Genomic DNA, 19140 nt, shown 5'->3' on the forward strand with positions numbered 1-19140 from the left:
TTTCAATCAAGAGAGGAGGCTGCCTTGTGCCCACACGGAGCATCTCATACGCATTCTTACTGCCCCCATGAACAAGAACATATCTTTGGAAAATAGACATCTGAGGCTTACAAAGTACATTTTGTCTAATTTTCAGGAGAAGTAACTAGATCATTCAGGAATCAGAGCCTCCATCTTGGCCCTGAAACCTCTTGTGAGTTCTGGAAAATGCCATTTTCTGAATCAGAGAGTGTGGAGGGTGTTGGGGCAGCCTGAAGTACATAGGAGTCACTCTTTAAGCTGGACTATGAAAATTTCTGCCCCATGACTTTCTGGTGAGAGGGCTCTTGAAAACCAAAGCCACCTCCAGCTTCCAGGCAGGGTACCTCTTGCTACCTACCGGTGCTTGGTCAGCCAGAAGCTTTGAAGCAAGACTTCCAGGAAGCAGTGTCTCCCACAGGCGGTGCTGACTCAGCCCAGACTCCAGGCTTTAAGTCTGGTGCCTGTCCCAGAGAAGCCAGCAAAGGCAGAGGCACGCAGGGGGGGCGGGGGGGGGGGGGCTGTGTTCCTGAGCTGTGTTCCAGCGGCGGGGAAAGGGGGGAAAGGGGGCAGGGACAGAGGGGCATGGACCCTGAATTGTTTAGGCTTTTGCTAAGGGAAAGGGGAAGGCGACTCAATAGTGGCCTGACTCCTCCGGGTTCCAGCACCCTTTAACGAAATCTGTCTTTTCCCCGTTCCTGGAGGCAGGGATGGTGGCTAATCCCAAATACTTTGCATTTGGGAATGAGAAAATCCTTCGATATGTTCCCTGGCTCTCATTTCTAATCTGCCATGTGGGTGGGGGCGGTATGACTGACCATCTCTCTGAGTCTTCAACATCCTCTTGCCCAGATTACCCTACTCGGACTAAAGGGAGATCCATGCTCCTTCTCTCCTCCTGACCTTTTCCAAGAACTACCTGATTCCTTCCACCTCTGCTTCCTGCTTCCCTCCTCCCTGCCCTCCCTCCCTTGGTCCTTTGCTGTCATTTTCCTCTCTCCATACTCCTACCTTCTCTCTCTCTCCTCCTCTCTCTCTCTCTCTGTCTGTCTCTCCCTCTCTCCCTGCGGTTCTGATGGCAAATCCTTTCCCTGGCACAGACCCTCCACTTGCTCGCCAGCCCTGCTGGGTTACTGTCCTCATTCTGTAGCCCCTATCCAATTACCTCTCTGGCCAGGCTCGTTGGGAGCCCTCCCCTCTGGCCGTCCTGCCTCTTGCCTTCCTGCTGCTGGCAATGCTATCACCCACGATTCGTTTCCATTTGGGGAAGGGGGTGGAAAACTGTCTGGAATGAACGGGGAGATGTTTGGCAATCCGTTCTGCATTCTACTCCAAGGGCCCCCAGAAGAGAATCTTAGGGAAGAGGGCACCATTTCCCAGAGCATGAAGGGCTGCAGGATCCAGTTTTAACGAACGTGGGATCAAAAGCTTTTTAGAGTCAGCCAGTCAGTCCTTAAAAACAAGGGCCCAGTGACAGGGAGGACTGGAGGCCTTTGCCACAGAAAACGAAGCCGTGACTCAAAGGCATCACGTAGAGGCTTCCTTGCTCATCCACGTTCCTGAGTTTAATGTCTTTGGCTTGGGAATTAACTTTGAGACTTTTCCAACATAGATAAAAATAGAGCTCATAAATGCCATCACAGGCACTTTCCGATAAGGTGGCCTTTTAAGGGAAGACTGGGCTCCCAAGCAGAGCGTGTGAGTCAAAGAGCCTCGGAGTGAGTGTTCAGCATGCCTAAGACCAGCCTCCTGACCAGCCTGTGGCCAAACAGTGGAGGCAGGAAGAAGAAGCTCCTGGAGGCTTCTGTGCCTGAAACCTCAGGAACCAAGGTCCCGAGAGGAATGTTTCTGTCACTCATTCATCTGTTTATTCGTCACACAAGCATTTACCTGAATACCTACTATGTGCTAGAAACGCTGCTTGGTGCTAGAAAGGAGATAGAGGGAAAGAAAAAGAAATCCTGTCCTCATGGAGCTTACCACCTAGTGAGGGACACAGACAGGGGCTGGGTGAGCATGATTCAGGGGGAGAGTGCAGAGGGAGGGGAACCGCGGGGAGCCCCAGCTCAGGGTTGGGGGACTTCCATAGCTTCCTGGAGGAACAGATGGGTAAAATCAAAGCCTGGAGAAGCAGCAGAGAATCGGCCAGGGGAAGGTGGCGGTGGGGGCAGGGAAAGGTGTGGGGAAGACTGTTCTGGTAAGTAACAGCACTAGCAAAAAGACAGAACTTGGTTTACTCGTGGGAATTGAAAGTAGCTCTGTGTGTGATGGAAATGTGTATTGCTAAGTGGGGTGGGGAGAGTGGGAGAGCCCCTGGAGACAAAGGCACAGGCCCTGGTAGAGAGCCTTTTGCCCTATTAAGGAGTATGAACTTTATCCTGAGGGTAACAGGCAGCCAGGGAAGGGTTGCATGCAAAGAAGTGAGCCCGTTGGACTGGCATTTTAGGAAGCTCATTCTGGCTGCAGAGCAGAGAATGAACTGGAAGGGCAAGACCAGAGGCTGGGAGGCCAGTGAGGAGGTCGCCATGATCCAGGGAAGAACTGGGGAAGTGTCAGTGAAGGTGGAAGGAAGTAGGCAGAGCTGGGCCATAACTGACGTACAGAATTGTCAGAACATGGGGGTGCATCCGAAGTGTGCCGGAGGAATTGGGGATTGTTCCCAGCTCCCAGACTCAGCTACCTGGTGGGACAGAGAAACCTGGAAGAGAAGCACATTTTAGATCTGCTACGAGGTGCCTGGGGGACATCCACCTGAGGACATCAGGCTGCTAGTTGGGTGTGTTAAGTCGGGAGCTTGAGACGGATTTGGAATATTCTTCAGCAGATGGGTGGCAGTGGAGCCATGAAAGTGAATGAGGGATCTCGAGGCAAGTGAGGACAGTATGAGGAGGAGAGGAACCGACTAGAATCCAAGGAAAATGGATATAAAAAGGAGGGCCAAAGGCAGAGCCCCCAGAGGAGACTAAGAAGGAGCAGCCAGAGAAGCAGAAGGAAAACCCGGAGAAAGGGTCTTGCTTCTCCTGCCGAGAGTGCCCTGACTTCCCTTCAGGAATTCACTCCTCCCTGTTCTGGGCCCTGGGGTTTGGGTCCTAGAGGAGAGACACTGGCTGGCTCTGCCTAACCCTCCTGCCCCACCTCCCACAGCACTCCCACTTCTTCTCTGTCTCCAGCTACTCATTTCCCTTGAGTTTCACAAAGTCTCCATGCTCCCCCCGGCCTGAGGATCTCTGTGTCTCTGGGCTGTTTTCCTTCCTCATTCCCCTTCCCCACATCCCTAGCCTACTGACCTTCCATGTAGGCGTCCAACCTCTGCTCAGGCCTTCCCTGACATTCCAGACAAGACCAGGGCTTTCTGTCATTCAGTTGTTCCTTCCAATTGTTTGTTCAGTGTGTCCTAAGCACCCTGCTGTCCACGTGTCCGCACTGTGCCCAATGCTGGGACATTCTGGAGAGCAGAACAGACTGCTATGGAGCTGACAGCTGATCGAGACTGATAATAAACAAGTAAATACTCAAAAAATTAACAATTGTTGTTAGTACTGTGAGGGAAGTAAACAGAGTACCATGATGGAGGATAACGGAAGGTCCTTGTTTGGGATAGGGTGGGTGGTCAGAAGAGGTTCTCTGCGGATGTGAAATTAAACTGAGACCTGAAAGAACCAGCCATGTGAGAAGCTAGGGTAGAAGTGTTCCATGCAGAGGGAACAGTAACCGAAAATGTCTATGGAGGGAACGGTCTTGATGAGCTTTACCAGTTCCAAGAATTGACACATGGCCAGCACGGCTGATGCAAAGACAGGGAAGAAGGGACATGAGATGTGGTTGAACCTGAGACTCTTGTAGGCAGCGGTACGAAGTTTGGATTTTATTCTTGGTGCAGTGAGAAGCATTCAAAGGTTTTGAGCAGGGTGGCAGCACAATCTGACTTAAGTTTTAATTGGATTGCCCTGGTTGCTGAGTGAAGAATGGATGGAGGGACAAACCAAATACTAGGGAGATTAAGTAGGATCCCCTCACTGTGGTTCAGGCAAAAGAGGGTAATGTCTAGGACTTGACTGGGACTGGGAAGATGGAGAGCAGTGGATGGAATCAAGGGATATTTTGAAACTAGAGTTTCTGGGAATTCCTGATGGATCAGATGTGCAGTGACGGGGGCGGGGGGGGGGGGAGGAATTGAAGGATGATGCCTGATTTCTGGCCTGACAGTGTGGAAAGAGAACCGGGCTGGCTTGACTTGACCTGCCCAGCCTCATTTGTCCCTCTACCCCCTTCCTTGGAGCCCCTGAAGCAAATCTTCAGAAGACCAGAGCTTGAGAAGCATCATTCAAAAACCACCGGGTTGGAGAATCTTTATGGTTCCTTCCAGTTTGGGATTTCTTTAAATTCAAAACTGAAAACCCTATGTGAATAAGGAAAATATTTCTATTTCTTTCAACTTCTCCTGTAGTTACATTGGTAGAGCTCTGTACCCAGGGAGCATTCAGTAAGTGCTAGTTGACTGTTCACTTTGGCACAGACCTTCTATAATTGAATTTTAGATTAAATTCTTTTTTTAAAAATAGGGTTCTAACATAGAGTAAACTTTCAATTGAAATCAATTCACCTTGATAAAGGAGAGCCCTGGCAAGGATAATCTAAAATTATAAAATCCAAAGTAATTTCTACTTGAGTTGAGGCAGAGAAAAAAAAATGTGTTTTTGCTAAACTAATGATCTACATTTAGGTATATATTATTACAAGGCAAATGCCAACAGGTGGTGGATCAATCCATTCAGAAAGAACAAAAAAAACCCCACTGAAAATAATTCATAACAGTGAATAATCTCTATTTGCTAATACATTCTTTGTTGAAAAAAAATATCAGCCCTCTAAAACTTATTTTGAAGCAATGACTTCAGGTTATTTTTAGACTTGAGTTAAAGATGCACGAGATGACTGTGTTGCCAGGCCAAGGCAAAAATCAGAGGAAAGCTAGGACTCAAACTTGCTACTTCCTCTCTTCTCTTTCCCACTGCTGCTTCTTTGCCTGGTACTTCAGTCCTCAGACATCATGTTTGCCAGCCATTTCTCCACATTAAAAACTCAGAACTTCCATTGATCTATAAGCACATCAGTCAAATCCTCAGCTACACCATTATAAGCCTTTTGTTTTTTCTTTTTTTTTAAAGATTTATTTATTTATTTGACAGAGAGAGAGAGACAGCGAGAGAGGGAACACAGCCAGGGGGAGTGGGGAGAGGGAGAAGCAGGCTTCCCGCAGAGCAGGGAGCCCGATGTGGGGCTCGATCCCAGGACCATGGGACCATGACCTGAGCTGAAGGCAGACGCTTAACCAACTGAACCACCCAGGCACCCCACCCTTTTGTTTTATCAAAGAGGGAAGTAAAGTAACATAATGCCCTTCAAATGCCAAGCCCTTGTGAACAAATACCACGTCATTCGATGCTGTTTATTACCCTCTGATGGATGCCCCACGTCGCAGATGAGACGGGAGAACGGGTCATCCAGCATCTGATCTGCCGCGAGCGCTCTGCTGTGGGTAACGTCAGGGAGAAGGAATGCTAAACACTTCACCACGGACACTGTGGCAGCATGGTGGTCAGGGCCCAGGACATTGACCAAAACTGGCCAACTTGGTGCTACTGCCTGGGGTTGGGGTTTGCAGCACGAGGCACAAAGATGAAAGGAGTGTAGACATCTTTTTTTTTTTAAGATTTATTTATTTGAGAGAGCGAGAATGAGAGAGAGAGAGTACATGTGGGGGGAGGGTCAGAGGGAGAAGCAGGCTCCTCGCCGAGCAGGGAGCCTGATGTGGGACTTGATCCCGGGACTCCGGGATCATGACCTGAGCCGAAGGCAGTCGCTTAACCAACTGAGCCACCCAGGCACCCGGAGTGTAGACATCTTTTGCCACAGTAGCCGCGGAATGCATGTGCCTGGTGGTCAGCAGGACCTACTGGCCACAATGTCCTGCTGACGAAGGCTGTTCTTCCTCCACGAGCTTTTGGTTTTCAGCCAGATTGCCGAATCTGATTCTTGAGGTCCTGTCAGTTCTGGAGACCAGAGGTATTTCTTCAGTAAATTCCAGTTTGGGTTGATCGAGCTGGAGCTGGTGCAGTTCTCACAACCAGAAAGCCTGACCCATCTCTGAGGAAACAGACTCCAGGTCTTGTCCAGAGACCCCAGCTAGCAAGTGGCAATGTTCTGGCTGAGAAATTTGTGCTGTTTCCTTGATTCTCTGCTTCCCAAAGAACTTGAAAGAATCCAAGAAAAAGGGGGAGCATGGTGTACAGATGAAAGCAGGGCTTGGAGACCAGCAGCTATCTGAACACTTACCCCCAAACCCACATTCAGTAATACACCACTAAATAAGCGGGGTCTGCTCTATGCCAGGGACTCTGCTACGTTCAAATATTATCTCAGTTGATCCACACAACAGTATGATATGGTGGACATTATTTTCTCCATTGTTTGGGTGGAAAAACAGGCTCACAGAGGTTTGTCCACATTTATATTATAGTAAGTGTTAGTGTTGAACTTGGGTCTCCAGACAAGGAGGCTGGAACTCATTCATTAAGCCATAGCTACCTCGCTATGAAATTATTTAATCAATCAATATTTCCCCACTGCCAATTTTCCATTAACCCCATTGTGGCCTCAGCACCACCTCATCAATGTGTTCTTGCTGGCATGCTTCCTTGCGTATGGTTTTACACTCGTGTCCCAAAGTATGTCATCTGTCTCTGTTCCTTTAGACTGGGAACCTCCAGAGCACAGGACCAGGCCTCCCCACTGAGGATATTCCTTCCTGCATACACATCTCTGAAATCCCTGTGGGGCTCCACCATGAGAGGCCTCGGGCTGGGGTGCATTGACTGGGGTGCATAGAGAGGAGAGGACTGTATCTTGCTACAGTGCTTACAACCGGTTGGGAGTCTGGACTCATTTTCTGTTCAGTCCTGCCTGTCTCCACCTCCCCTACAGCTTCAAGAGAAATCATGCCTTTGCTTACTGGACTGTACAATGGAGCTGAAGATCCTCGTTGGCAGCATAAAGACCAGATGTGTTGCGGTCTTTTGAGACAGAGCCCTTGCCCAGGACCTGGCTCATGCCAGCCAATGAATACTTTGTCATTTGTGTTTTGGAATTAAGAAAACTGAGTTCGGCACGTTTCCTACCACCACAAGGAGCAGTGAATTGAATTGGTGCCATTGTAAGCTTGATTGTTGTTGCATAGATAAAACCCTCATTAAGTCCCTCAAGAGAAGAAAAGAATTTTATTTTGAAGAGAGAGGAGTGTGGGGGGGTGCTTCTTGCTTGTCGGCAGTTACAACAACAGAACAGTAAATGGAGGAAATAATGAAATAACCGCACTTTTCCCCCCCAAACCTCGTCAACAGGCTGGGTGAGTTTTTAATTAGTGCTTCGTTTTCAATAAATCCGTATGTGTACGTGGTGTTGATTCTTTCCTGGATAAGGGAAAGATAATAATGAGAATCCTATTTTTCAGTCCCACACTAAAGGGATGCCTCGTATATTTAATCATGCTGTAGAAATCCTGGCAGCTTTCTCTGAGCCCAGCCTCTGCACTAATTACATTTCTAGATTTTAGTAAATTGAAAGGGAAAATGTAGGAACAAAATAATTAAAACCGAAGAGGAAGTGCATATTAAAAAGGAGAAGCTGTTTAAAATTCTTCCACACAGTGTTTCCAAGGACATCTACAGTCATTGAATCAGATCCACACCAGATCAAAGCCCTTTGTACAGAGGCTGGTGGAACACATCTCAGGTGGGCGGGATGGTCCCCACAGCAGAATGGGAGCCTCATTGCGCCAGGCTACAGATGGGGTAGGACTCATGTCCTTCCAGATCTCTGGAGATTCAGGGCCAGCCTGGACAAGCTGCTAGCACAGATTCACTAGCCCTGAGGAGCCCCTTCCCAGGTGCCAGGCAGAATCTGACTACACCATATTGATTAGCCCCAAGTGTGAGGTAGCTAAACTATGCTGTCCCTGCCTCCAGATTCCTTTTTCTGCACTCCTTACCCCTCTATGATCCTCCCTCCCATGAGCACCTTTTTTCTTTCTTCCTTGCCAACCTGTGAACTCTGAAGTGAAGAGAACAGGAACTGAATAGCCTCAGTGACACCAGGAGTCAGTTACTTGAACCGGTTACCTGTTACCTATGGGGCACTCTGAATTTTCACAAGGACCAAAAACCTTGTTGGCTTCAGCTAAAGGAATGAATGTTTGTTGAGGATGATGATGAGTGGAACCTAATTGGAAAGTTTCAAGCATCAGCCTACTAGGTGACAAAGGCCTTTTTTTTTTTTTTAAGCGTTTTGTTTTAAGCAAGGTAGGCCCAGTACTCACATGACGGTGGAAGTTAGGAGCTCCATTTCTTGATCATGTTGTCTGAAATACAGTTGGAGCAAGCTCTAGGAGCTTGGAGGGCATTGTCTGTGATTCCTAGGACATTTTAAATTGTGGGATTGTAGGGTGTGCTTGTGTACTTGAAAGTGGAAGGCAGCCTGACACCGTCAGGGGTTTCTTTCCAAACCCCTGTGGCTTTGCTCATGGGCTCCCGGCCTTCCCTAATGAACAGACTCACCGGCCACCTGGTGCCAGGATGCATGTGGCAGGAGACAAGTGAGTGCAGTCTCCTGGAGACAGTCCCATGGCAGCAAAGCTTCCGGAAGCTGTTCCCAAGGCAGAGCCCACACTTTATCACACCATGACCTGCAGGTTCATCTGGCTGCTCTTTTGGGTCCAATGCCTCTGACATTTGAATGAGTGTGTCTGTGTAATGACACTATCACAGTGCGGAAAAGAGACAACAGCTGCTCTGGGTTATTTGGCTTGATTCAGTAGGAACAATTTTTTAAAGTTTAAGCTAATGGGAAGGATTGTAGCAATAACAAATATCCCATCACTGTCATTAAGACTCTAACATGGGGATGTCTTTTTTTTCCTCCCAGGGCCAAGATGCTGAGGCTTTTTTTCTTTTACTCAACTCAGGAGTCACTGGTGGCCCTTGGGAGCCAGGATGTGAGGCCGGCTGGGGACCCAGGTGTCCATTGATAACAAGTTGTCATTGAATCAGGTCCCTTTCAGTTAAGCCACCCACATGCCCACCTTCCCCCAAGAGGTTGGTCCTTGGTTTTGTTTCCAAATGCCAAAATCTAAGTTACTTAAAAGTCTTTAGAATTATCATAAAGTCCAAAAAATAGTTTACTGACACAAATCTGTTCGGAAAAAGTGAGGGAATGCAAGTTCTTGGTAATCCATATACTTCCTGCAAATATCAATTGCTATTGTTCAATGCCTTTATTGTTACGCTGCCCCCCCCACCTTCCCCCCCAACCCTTGGTAGGCCTCTGTTTGGTCCTCGCACCTCCGCACAGCCTCCTGCGCGGGGCATGCCACCCCCTCCGTGCTCCCGCCTCTTTCTAGTCAGGCCCCTCCTTCCCCTCAAATCCCCCGGCCCAGGGGAGCCGGCGGGACGCACGCGCACTAAGGGAGGTAGGCGGAGTCTTGAGGAAGAGGGAGGAGGGGCAGGAGAACCCAGGGAGGGGAGAAGAGGGGCGGAGGCCGCGCGGGGTGGGGCCCGGCGGGTACGCGCTCGCTGCGTCGACGTGCTGACGCCATGACGCCCCGGCCGGTGTGTGTCGGTGTGTGTGTGTGTGTGTGAGTGTGCGCGTTCTGAGTGTGTGTGTATTTGTGTATCGGCGGTCCCGCAGGTCCCGGATGTTGCGGACAGTATGAAGCGAGCGCAGGGGTACGGGGACCAGCAGCTGTCGCCGCCGTTCTCAGGTGAGTGGGGGGGAGGAGAGTCAAGGGAGAGGGTTGTCCTGTCGGAGTGTGGGGGGGCGCCTCCCTTAAGAGGTGACTGACCCCCAACCCCCCCCCCTCCCCGCCACACACATACTCTTCTCTGTCCCATATCCCACATCCTGGGTTACGTGGCCTGGGAATGCCAGAGCCTAATCAACCGTTCCTTCTCCCAATCCCAAGCATTCAGGAGACACAAATGCGCCCCCTGCCTTCAGCCCCCCCCATCATTTTCCCAGCCCCATCCCCCTTGCCAAATAGTGAGCTGTCGCCTGCGGCGAGATGGGTGACTGCGCATGCGCGAGTGTGAACGAGCTAGGGGTGCTTGTTCGCTGCCCCCGGGGCGCATGCGCATCGCTGTGTTGCAGGGACCTGCGGGATAAAGAGCCCCTTGACCACGCGCCCGCCTTCTGCCCAGACAGTGGGCTGCCAGAGAGCGCGCCTGTTGCTCCTATCCAAAAGGGAGAGTTTAAATTATTTGACGGACTTACTGACAAAGCAGGATTTGCATCTCGTGTTGCCCTAGAGATTCCCAGGCTACTAACGCTTTCCAGAGCCAACGTGCCCCACGCTAACCCTTCTTTTGAAACTGTCACTGCAAGTTCTAGTTCCAGCATTACGTTTCTTTCCTCCCAGTCATGCTGTACTTTTAATGCAAACATCCCCTAAACTTAGGAGTTGGTGCCCCAACCCATTCAATTATTCTGGCAGGGGATTTTGGTGGCTTTTCTAAGGAGGACTAAGGGTCACAAAAAAGAAAGGGGACTACCTTTTAGTAAGATTCTTAATTATAATCGTAGAACTAGGTGAGGTAGAGATAAAGAACACGGTGTAAGGCTTAGAGCAGTAACTAAATCAAGACATCAGGGTTCTCATCTCTAGCCCTCCTACTTCTTGTGACCTATTTGCCTCTTTTTTTTTTTTTTTGTAAAAGATCTTCCTTTAAAGAAAAAAAAAGGATCTTCCTTAGCACTTTCGTTTTCGCTGTACATTATTGATGCTCTGTGAACATCACCCGAAAACAAAAGCAATCTGAAACTACTAGTGGAGGGTAACTTACCCAGTGGAGGTTTTAACTTTAAGCAGTGGGAGTGATGTTTCTTGCCCATTTGCAAATACGGAAGAGCAGTGTAAAATAAGGAACTCTAAAGTACCGTAGTATTTCAGTGATCTAGGACTTAGGTTTCAGTTGGCAGATTATTCATGGTCCTTAATTTGCTGCTGTATGGCCACTCTTGGATACTTGGATGCTTCTTCCCTCTGGCATCAGAACAGGGTGAGGAAATGATGAATTCTTACAAATAGAAGGTTTGCTGAATAGCAATGAAGTGAATAGCTGAATTGTTGGGGGGGGGACAGCTTTTTGTGTGTTTTTCAGTTATCTTTGCCAGACCTGTTTCCTATCTGGATAACAGGATGGGTGATATCAGTAAGCCTTATTTTCTATTTTCTTCCCTTTGTGTTCTTTCTTTGGTATTCTAGCAAGACTTTTTTGGCTGCCATTCTTAACTGTAGGACCTTATGTTTTGGGGCCTTAAAGTGTGTGTATGTGTATAATATATATATATATATATATATATATATATATATATATATATATATATATATATTTCACTTCTCCTTTTAACCCTGGCTTTTGCAAGGTTCAGCTGTCTTTTGTGCTGTTTTCTGTTGCCATGGTTACAGTGGGAGCCAGGAGATGACACAGAAGCAGCACAGGAATTTGGGGGGCATATATCATCCTGTTTCCTGGAAAGTTCTGGAGACTCATCTTGTTTTCCTTGTGTGAAGACTAAGGAGTATAAGTTATCGTGACAGCTCCACACTTAGGGTGGGGATGGTTGGTGTCCATTGGCACTTTGGTGACTTTTGTTAGAGCTCTTAATAGTGGTTAGTGAACTGGAAGATGTTCAGTGTTGCCTATATCCAGACTTGCATCAGGTTCTGGTGCAAGTGAAATAAAACTATTGAGGTAATAAGTAGCCATTTCTCAGGAGGTTTCTGTCATCTGTGATCCTTTGTTTTTATCTGGAAGCATTTCATCTGGTTGAATTTACTGAAGCCTTATTCAGGAATTTTTATGGTGTGAAGGCATGATTGCTTTTAGGATTAAGATGAGTATTCTCACTTTGTATTGGTGCAGAGCCACGTTTAAAAAGTCTCTTTAAAATGGGTAACACGGGCGCCTGGGTGGCTCAGTCGTTAAGCGTCTGCCTTCGGCTCAGGTCATGATCCCAGGGTCCTGGGATCGAGCCCCGCATCAGGCTTCCTGCTTGGTGGGAGGCCTGCTTCTCCCTCTCCCACCCCCCCTGCTTGTGTTCCCTCTCTCGCTGTGTCTTTCTCTGTCAAATAAATAAAATCTTAAAATGGGTAGCACATGGGGCTCCTGGGTGGCGCAGTCGGTTAAGCATCCCACTCTTGGTTTTGGCTCAGGTCGTGATCTCAGGGTCCTGAGATCGAGCCCCGCGTAGGGTCCTGCACTCAGCTCAGAGTCGGCTAAGACTCTCTCCCTTCTCCCACCATGCACTCTCTCTCACTCGCTCTCTAAAATAAGTCGTTAAAAAAATAAGATGGGTAACACACATGAAACAAAATTCAAAAGATACACAGAGAGAAAAATCTTCCTTCTCTGTCCTCTTTTCATCCATCTAGTTAAACCCTCCTAAGCCCTCTGCAAAGGAAACTGTTGTTACCCGTATCTTGTTGACCCTTCCAGAGATAGTCAGTGCTTTTACAAGCATATACAACTATGTACCCTTTTAAGTTTTTGTATATATTTACTGTTTTACACAAACGGTAAGATACTATAGCCATTATTCTGCACTTTGCTTTTTTCACTTAGTATATCCTGGCCATCATTCCATACAGTAATAGAATACCTCTTCCTTTTTGAAAGATGACAGATAGTCCCTTGTACAGATGTACCATCATTCAGCCAGCTCTTATTATTGGATACTTAGGTTGTTTCCAGTGCTACCATTAATTCTTTGCATGTACTTTCTAGGTACATGGGTATCTTTTGGGTAAATTCCTAGTGGAAGTGCTGGATCAGAGGATATATGCATTTTTAATGCTGTTAGATACTGCCGAATTGCTTGCCATAGAGGTTGTACGAATTTATATTCCTGCCAGTAGTGTTGTGAGTCTACCTCTTTCCTCACCAGTACTGTATTATCAAAATGTTTTTTTTATCTTTGTACAGTCTTTTATCTAAGATTTTAAGTTCATTATGTAGCTTGTTAAGCTTCATTACAACCCAGGAGTTGTGGATAAATACCATCAACTGTTTTGCAGATGAGAGTGGTGGTGGAAGATAGTGTTCGACTGAAGAGTAATGTCATGAGACTAAAGTCATATGCCTGGATAACAGCAAATCCATGACACTTCTCAGAAGACATGTAAAACTTATGCTTCCTTTAACTCTTAGATGCTAGTTTCTCTATGCAAAATTCTGTAAGCCCATAAGTGATGTTCTATGATCTCCTTTTGATAGCTTTGACTCAAAATTGTTTGTACAAGTGAACTGCCATTCTCTTGAGGAATTGAAAAGCTAACCCAGTTAGTTAAAGGTGCTTTACTGAGTGCTTTCACAAGATATTGGTACTAGTACTTTTTAAAAGTCTGCTGATTGTAGAATATTTCATTATGAGCTGTGAGGAAATGGAAAAGAATTTAAAAATGCATGGGCCTGAAGGAGCTCACAGTCTTGTTAGAAAACCAAATCTACTGAGTATGTGAAATGGAGAACAGTTAGAATGGGAACGTAATACACTGTGTTCCACGTTGAGATGACTTTGTAAGAGAGTGATAAGGTTTAGAGGAGAGTTCCCTTTGGGAGGCCTTTCTGGAGGAAGTGCATTTTGAGCCCTTCCCCACCCCCCCCTTTTACAACTGTTTATGTAAAACATTTTAAAAATACAGAAAAATTCAAAGAATAGTACAGTTATCACCTTTATACCAATTAGCCCCTAGATTCCATAATTTACATTTTGCTATATTTGCTTTATGTATATATGTGCATGTATGTTTATATAATACATAAATTTTCATATTGCAGACATCATAACATCTTAATACTTTCATACTTTAAATACTTTAGATGCATCTTCTTAAAGATATTGTTTTGCTTAATTGTTCTTAGGATATATTGTCGTAGTTAAGGGAATTAACAGTAATTTCCTAAAAACCATCTAATATCCCGTTGAAGTTCAGATTTTTCTTAAAACATGTATCTTTAGTCTTTTTAAAGCTAGAGCAGTTTATTTAAATCTAGAGCCACAAGAAATTGCCTTTATGAAGAGACCAAGCCATTTGTCTTGTAGAATATATTACTTCTGGAATTTTCTGTTTATTTCCTCACAGTTTCATTTAATTTGTTCCTTTATGCCCGCATTTCCTATAAACTGGCATTTAAGTCTATGGTCTGATTAGATTCAGATTAAATACTTTTGGTAAGAATTCTTCATAGGTGTTGCTCTGTGCCTCATATTGGGTCACAATAAGAGAAATAATGTCATAATATCCCATTATTAATGATGTTTAGTTTGTTTGATAATTTGTTTAAAATGATAAATACCATATCTCCAGTGTAGACACTTTTTTTCCCTTTGTAGTTAGGAGGTAATCTGTAGAGTGGTGACACTTTGGAACTATATTATTCTACTTCTCCAGCAGTCTGTCACCTAATGATAGTGATCCTTGTCTGAATCTTGTTGCAAAATGATAATTTTCTAATTCTGCTGTTCCTTTTACATTAGCTTTCAATCTTCTGTAAAGATTTCTCTCATCAGGAATAATTATAATTTCTATCAAAAGTTAGGTAAATTCTTAATTTTCCTTTTAACAATTTCCTGAGTAAGGAGATGGTATAATAATCACCTCGAATGGTGGCAAATGATTTGTTTGTTTTTCTCACTTTCTTTGCTTTAGTATCATTGTAAATTCATAGACCTTAATTTATTCTACATGTTACCAACAATTATAGACATTTTTTGAAGCTCAAAATGTTCCATATTTGGCTTGTAGAAACCTTTTAAGCTTGGTTTATGAGTGCTTCCTTGTCCTCTGGTACAAGAAGTTCCTGCCTCACTTTGTGTTTTTCCTGTCCTAGTTGTGGAACCCTCATCTGTGTGTGTGTGTGTGTGTGTGTGTGTGAGAGAGAGAGAGAGAGAGAGAGAGAGAGATACATATATGTGTGTGTATACACACCCATATGTAGGATTTATATATATATATATATATCACATCTTCCCTTTTATTATGTTGTTCATCATGGAGCTTCTGGAGCCAACATCTAAAAACTGAAGGTGCCTTTATTCTAACACAATGCACCTAGTGTTTGACTCACCTCTGTGCCACAGACATTGCTGGATTCTGGATCTTAGACCTCACAGGTGCCTTGTTTTGAATACTCTTTGTGAAAGACAGGTAGTACCTCTGAAGACAGCATTGCCTTCCCCCTACCTCTCCAGTATAAGGTTTGCTGTAGAGGAAACTGGGAATTTCTTCTCTCATGAGCAACCTTGCTTTTTTTCCGAGATGAAAGGTACACAAAATGGAATTTAGAGACGGAAATTGTGTTTATAAGCTTTCTTGGAGATGTGGGGTTTGAGTGTTCTGTAAAAGCATCTTAGCGTGTACGTGCACAAGTATGTGTTTGTCTTTCCTCCCTTTTCCTCATTTCTACATGGTTCTCCACACGGAGTGTTATGTAAGATTATGCTGTGATAGCATATTTTTTTCATTATCACTAGATTTTCATCATTAAAAAAAAGGAATGAGACAAATTGTTCTTAATTAGGGAAATTTTTCAGATAGGCCATGAACTCTGATATCTAGCTGTCTTGACTCAGGGTCTGGAACAGTGCTGAATCCTGTAGATTTCTGTCCTGTACTGTAGACTCAGGAGAAATGTTGGCACATCCACAGTGTTTTCTTAAAATCCATCATACTAATGAAGGTTAATACAAACAAAAGGTACAGTGGAACTGCATTCTAAAGCTGGTTTTAGGGGCTGGACTAATTCCTGCCTTAGCAGGAAATGTTTTATTAGACTCTTACCATGTAGTGGTATTTTGAGTAATCTTACTGATTTCAAGTTACTCAAGGCCTGATAATAACAGTATTGTAATATGTATCCGAAATTCTTTTTTTTTTTTTTTTACTATCTTGTCGTATTTACTTCCAGACTTAATGAGGTTATTCTCAACCTGGTTTTATAACAATACTGGCCCCATATTAAAATCTGGTTGTGTATTCAGGGAAGCATACCTGTTTTTTGTGGGTGTTTGTTTTCAGGCATAGTGAATCACTCTGAAAGGCTATGCTGACACATTTGCCACTAAAGATCCAATAGCTTCTTTTCCTTTTGTTTTTGACAAGCTCACATTATAGGAAAAAAGATTCTGAAGTATAATCTCTTCAGGAAATGCTTGGGCCTTCATTCTTACAACTGTAGTCACGTTTTAATAGAATTGGCAGGAGTTGCCTAGCTGTTCTGTGTGGCAAAGCTGGTCATGCCGCTTGGGGAGAGCTGGGTGCAGAACTCAGAGTGGGAGTTATTTGTTCAGGCAGTAACCCTTACTTGACTGTGAAGACCTTTCTTCTTGACTCTTTCTTTCTAAGAAGCTCTTGGCACAAATCTTCCTACTGTGGCACTAGCTACATTAGAGAAGGGCTTGCAGTAGTTCTCTGAAAGCCTCTAATTCTCTCTAGTGTGTCTATTTGTAAGAAAAATGTGTGTAATCGTTCATCTCCTTAATTTAAGATTTACACAATTTTTGGTATTTAGAAACAGGTACTATTTTCTATCATTTTGACTACTTTAGTTACTTTATATGAGTGAAGTCATGTGGTCCTTTTATATCTGGCTTATTTCCCTAAGCATAATGTGTTTGAGGTTCATCTGTGTTGTAGCACATGTCAGAATTTCTTTCCTTTTTAAGGCTGAATAATATTCCTTTGTGTGCATACACCCCATTTTGTTTATTCATTTACCCATCAGTGTTCACTTGGGTTGCTTCCACCTTTTGGCCGCGTGAATCATGCTGCTCTGAACATGGGTGTTCAGCTATCTCTTTTGAGATCCTGCTTTCAGTTTTTCTGGGTATATACCCAGAAGTGGAATTGCTGAATCATATGGTATTTCTATTTTTAATTTCTTTGAGGAACTGCCATACTGATTAATATGGAGGCTGCACCATTTTACATTTCTACCAACAGTGCGTAAGGGTTCCAGTTGCTCTGTATCCTCACTAACTCTTATTATTTTCTGGGGTTTTTTTTGATAGTAGCCATCCTAAGGGTGTGTTTAAAATTTTTTAATTTTATCTTTTTTTTTAAGATTTTGTTTATTTATTTGACAGAGACACAGCGAGAGAGGGAACACAAGCAGGGGGAGTGGGAGAGGGAGAAGCAGGCTCCCCGCTCAGCAGGGAGCCCGATGTAGGGCTCGATCACAGGACCCTGGGATCATGACCCGAGCCGAAGGCAGACGCTTAATGACTGAGCCACCCAGGCGTCCCTAAAATTTTATCTTTTATTGAAACTAAGTTTTAAACTTTAAGAGTCAGATTTATCATGTTTTTCCATTATCATGTGTGTTTTTTGTGTCTTAATGAAGGAATCCTCCCCTATACTGAGGTAACAATTATATCTTGTATTTTTTTCTAAAAGTTTTAAAGTTTTGTTTTTCACATTTGGGTCTCTGATCCAGGTAGAATTTATTTTGATGTTTGCTGTGAAGTAGGGATCTAGCTTTTTTCCATAAGGATAACCCTGAAGTAGGAATTTAATTTTTTTTCCATAAGGATAACCCAGTATCCCAGCATCATCGTCTGCCCTTATGACTTTATAATGCCACTTACGTGTTTCTGTATTCCCTGTTCTGTAATGTTGGTCTGTTTACATATCTCGTACTGGTACTACACTGCCTTAATTATCTTAGCTTTATAATTGTTCATATCTAGTAGGGCAGGTCTCCCTACCTTGTTCTTTTTCTGTTCATCAGCCTCCCTGAAAAACCCTGTCAGGTTAGTATATTTTAAAGAAGCCATTGGCTGTCTAAAATATATTGACATGATATATAATGGCCTTCTCCAAAAAGAAAAAAAAAAAACAAAACAAACACCCAACAAACCAAGCCTCCCTTAATCTAGCAGCTGACCATTAAGGTTGTCTCTTGTTCTGAATAAGCCTATAATTTCCATTCAAATTTTAGTTTTGTTGGAATGACTTTCATTTTATATGGGGATATGATCTTCAAATGGAGGAGAACCTTGTTATAATTTGGTGTCTCAGATAAGGACACCAAATAAAACATTCTTGGTAACAGTATTGAAGTTCTGTGGTGTTAAGGCTTTCTTGATCGTAAGGAAAAGGAACCTATTTAACGGGGCGCCTGGGTGGCTCAGTCGTTAAGCGTCTGCCTTCGGCTCAGGTCATGATCCCGGGGTCCTGGGATTGAGCCTCGCATCAGGCTCCCTGCTCCGCGGGAAGCCTGCTTCTCCCTCTCCCACTCCCCCTGCTTGTGTTCCCTCTCTTGCTGCGTCTCTCTCTGTCAAATGAATAAAATCTTAAAAAGAAACCTATTTAAAATAACATATAAAAGATTTTTCAAAAGGAAGTAGTTGTAGTAGAATCCAAGGAAAAGCTGAACAACAAGACCTTAGGGCTGGAACCAAAACAGTTCCAAGGACTTCAGCAATAAGACTTAATGGACTCTAGTGTTCTGCCATAAATAGACCTCAGTATCCATGAGGCTTAATTCAGATTCCTGAATGATATCTGATTTGGCCAATCTAAGGCATGATTTTCCCTCGGCCAGATGTCTGCCCCAAGTTCAACTCTGGGTGAGGATGGGGAATGGAAGATTTGCTACAAACGGCAATTTTGGGGGTGGCTGGAATCAGAGACAGATTCTCTTAGAGCAGTGGTTCTCAAACTTTTTAGTCTAAGGGCTCTATACTTTTAAAAATTATTGAGGACTCCAAGAGCTTTTGTTTATGTGGTTTATAACTATTGATATTTACCAAACTAAAAATTAAAATAAAAAACAGTTTTAAAAAATTACCTAGGGGTGCCTTGGTGGCTGAGTCGGTTAAGCATACAACTCTTGGTTTCAGCTCAGGTCATGATCTCAGGGTCATGGGATCAAGCTGTGTGTCGGGCTCCGCACTTAGCGGGGAGTCTGCTTGAGATTCTCTCTCTCCCTCTGCTTCCCCTCGCTTGTGAGCGTGCACTCACTCTCTAAAATATATGAATAATTACCTAAAAAAACCTCTCTCATGTTA

General features: G+C 44.5%; 1 protein-coding gene across 5 annotated transcripts in view; it reads left to right on the forward strand.

Moving 5' to 3' along the window:
• Positions 1-9644: 9644 nt before the first annotated feature.
• The window catches only part of SPOP (speckle type BTB/POZ protein), a 66956-nt gene continuing 57460 nt past the window's right edge, over positions 9645-19140 (forward strand). For 3 of the 5 annotated variants that reach the window (XM_025859224.2, XM_025859223.2, XM_025859226.2), the window contains exon 1: positions 9646-9832. The gene's annotated coding sequence lies outside the window, so the exon portion shown is untranslated. Of the gene's footprint in view, positions 9833-13144; positions 13249-19140 lie in introns of all 5 variants that reach the window. The other 2 variants (XM_073883767.1, XM_025859227.2) reach the window with 2 other exon arrangements.

This window comes from Callorhinus ursinus, unplaced genomic scaffold (genome assembly GCF_003265705.2).
Source record: "Callorhinus ursinus isolate GAN/ISIS: 27379988/994484 unplaced genomic scaffold, GSC_fseal_2.0 scaffold52, whole genome shotgun sequence".
Classification (NCBI taxonomy): Eukaryota; Metazoa; Chordata; class Mammalia; order Carnivora; family Otariidae; genus Callorhinus; species Callorhinus ursinus.